The sequence below is a fragment of the Galeopterus variegatus genome, unplaced genomic scaffold (assembly GCF_000696425.1).
Source record: "Galeopterus variegatus unplaced genomic scaffold, G_variegatus-3.0.2 Scaffold2645, whole genome shotgun sequence".
Classification (NCBI taxonomy): domain Eukaryota; kingdom Metazoa; phylum Chordata; class Mammalia; order Dermoptera; family Cynocephalidae; genus Galeopterus; species Galeopterus variegatus.
Window position 1 is genome coordinate 277,137 of NW_007728756.1, and position 3,201 is coordinate 280,337.

The window sequence follows — 3,201 nt, forward strand, 5'->3', positions numbered from 1 at the left end:
TCTCTTTCTTTCTGTTTTAAATTTATTTTTCTTAATTGGCCCATGATGATTGCATATATTTGTGGAGTATGATATGATATTTGGGTACATTCACACTGTGTGCAATGATCATATCTGGGTGTCTAGTGTATCCATCACCTCAGACATTTGTCCCTTCGTGGTAGGAACATTCAACATCATCCTAACTAGCTATTCAAAGATACAAAGTACTTTGTTAACTGCAGCTGCCTTTTGATTTTTAGTCATTGTAAAAACAGTTGGGATCCACCCAAATGTCTGCTAAGAGGACAGGAAATAAATAAAGTGGGGCACACACCCCATGATAAGCATGTAACTAGTGATAAACCCAGAGCTTATTAGGAGAGACAAAAGGCTCATGAACCTGCAAGCGTCAGGCCAAATCTCTGAAAACTTTCCAAAACCGTTCCAAGTTCACAGTGCATGCAGAGAACTGGGCTGGAAAATTGGGGGTTGAGGAGGAAAGGAGAGAAAGAAATGTAAAAAACCCCGTGCTTATCATGTGACAATAATAGCCAGAAAACAAACTGGCCTGGTGGCAGGGATGGGGGCAGGGAAACTCTCATCCAAAGGTTCTTCCCAGTAGAATGAGTCACCAATGAGAAAGGGATAAATAAGCAAATATAGAAACTAGAGGTAGCTGCTATCTGGGACACAGGGGAAAATATATCCTCTAATGCTGGTCATTTACCCCAGACCCATTTACCCCTCGAGTGTTGGGAAGCAAGAAGGGAGTATGATGGAAAGATCCAGAACCTGACAAAGCACTCTCCATAGACACCGACAAAGAAAAATATAAATGCAGAAAAAGATCGCAACCNAGAATGAGTCACCAATGAGAAAGGGATAAATAAGCAAATATAGAAACTAGAGGTAGCTGCTATCTGGGACACAGGGGAAAATATATCCTCTAATGCTGGTCATTTACCCCAGACCCATTTACCCCTCGAGTGTTGGGAAGCAAGAAGGGAGTATGATGGAAAGATCCAGAACCTGACAAAGCACTCTCCATAGACACCGACAAAGAAAAATATAAATGCAGAAAAAGATCGCAACCTGATCAAGGGTGAAGAAGCCAGTTGCATAAAAGTTTGTGCAAACAGGAGAGCTCCAAAACTCCCAAAGATGCTGAGGCAAAGAATATTAGCACAGAAGAAATGGGGGATCATCCCGAGGAGGGGGTGATCTCTAGAGACAGGGTACACGACAGTGGGGTGGGGAAGAGGAAGTGGCGAGGGGACACATAATTTTAATGCAAGGTTTCGAGAGGGAGATACTCCGAAGCAAAGCAGTCCAACAGCTAGAGGTGATTTTACCTATTAAACTAGCAAAAGAGAAAGAAAGAAAAAAAAAAAAAAGACTGCCTCCCACAGAATGCAGGAGAGAATTTTGTAAATGAGGTAAAATTATGCTCCAACAAGTATAAATTGTGTATATAAAAGAAAGTTTTATGCCACTTTTCTCTTTATCAAAGCAATGCTAGGCAATTAAGGAAAATGTCAGAAATAATAAAAATCAGTGTCTATGAAAAGATTTTTAAGAACATGACTGTAACCTCTCACTCTCCCCTAATTTTCTCCCCCCATCTCTGCTACCCTCAAGGGTGGATACAGCTGGTCTGTCTGGGGTTGGGGTTAGGCTATGCAGGGCAGAGGCTGGTGGGGATTTGTGTTGGGGATTCCTACCAGTGACCCTCAGGTCCCAGGAACAGGAGAGACGGGCTAGTTAAAGGCAGTGGGGAGAAGTTAGGATTAGGGTTAAATCCAACACCAATGGCGTGACCAGTTGTCCTGTTTTGCCCAGGAACAAAGGATCCCTGGGATGTGGGATTTCAGTGCTGAAACCCAAAAAGTTCTGCACAATTGGGGGCAAGTTGGTCACAGCAGCAGGAATAAATCAAGGAGGATCTGCAGCGAAAACACGTATTGCTCACTACACAGAATCCGTAGTCTTCTTGCTGCCAACAATGCCTTGAACTTCCTTTGGAAGTTTCTCCTCCTCCAGTGGCTTTCACTGCCCACCCTCAACCCCACCCTAGTTCCAGGACTGTGACTCTGACCTCCTGAAGCCTAAGGGTCCCGTTGATTCAGAGAAGGGCACACAACTTAGCCTGAAATTTGCCATCACAGAAATGCAAATCAAGACCACAATGAGATACCACTTCACACCCATGAAGACGGCTGGAAGCTAAAAGAGGGACATTGACAAGTGTTGGCGAGGAATGTGGCAAAACCAGAACTCTTGCACACTGCTGGCGGGAATGTAAGACAGGGCAGTCACTTTAGAAGAGTTTGGCATTTCTTCAAAACGTTAAACGTAGAATGATCTAGGACTTGGCAATTCCACCTCCAGATGTACACCCGATGCAAAACACACATCTACACAAAAACTATACACGAATGTTCACAGCAGCATTATTGGTAACAGCCTGAAGATGCAAATAACCCAAATGCCCATCAATGGATGAGCGCACCAACAAAACGCAGTCCATCTACACAGCGGAATATTGCTCAGCTATAGAAAGGAATGAAGTGCTGACACGCGCTGTAACCTGAATGAGCCCTGAGAACATTATGCTCAGTGAAAGAAGCCAGATACAGAAGGCCACATAGCGTATGATCCGTTTACATGAAATGTCCAGAACAGGCAAATCCGTAGAGACAGAAAACAGATTTGTGGTTGCTAGGGCCCAGGGAGAGGGGAGACGGGGAACATGGAAGAGGTGACAGTTCAGAGGGGCAGGGTTTCTTTCTGGGGTGGTGAAAATGTTCTGAAATTGATTGTGGTGATGGTTGCACAACTAAACATTGTGTGAATGTACTAATAACCAATGAATCGTACATTTTAAGTGGGGCCACGCGTAATAACTTCGTATAGCATACATTATACGAAGTTATACGACGGAATATTGCTCAGCTATAGAAAGGCATGAAGTGCTGACACGCGCTGTAACCTGAATGAGCCCTGAGAACATTATGCTCAGTGAAAGAAGCCAGATACAGAAGGCCACATAGCGTATGATCCGTTTACATGAAATGTCCAGAACAGGCAAATCCATAGAGACAGAAAACAGATTTGTGGTTGCTAGGGCCCAGGGAGAGGGGAGACGGGGAACATGGAAGAGGTGACAGTTCAGAGGGGCAGGGTTTCTTTCTGGGGTGGTGAAAATGTTCTGAAATTGAT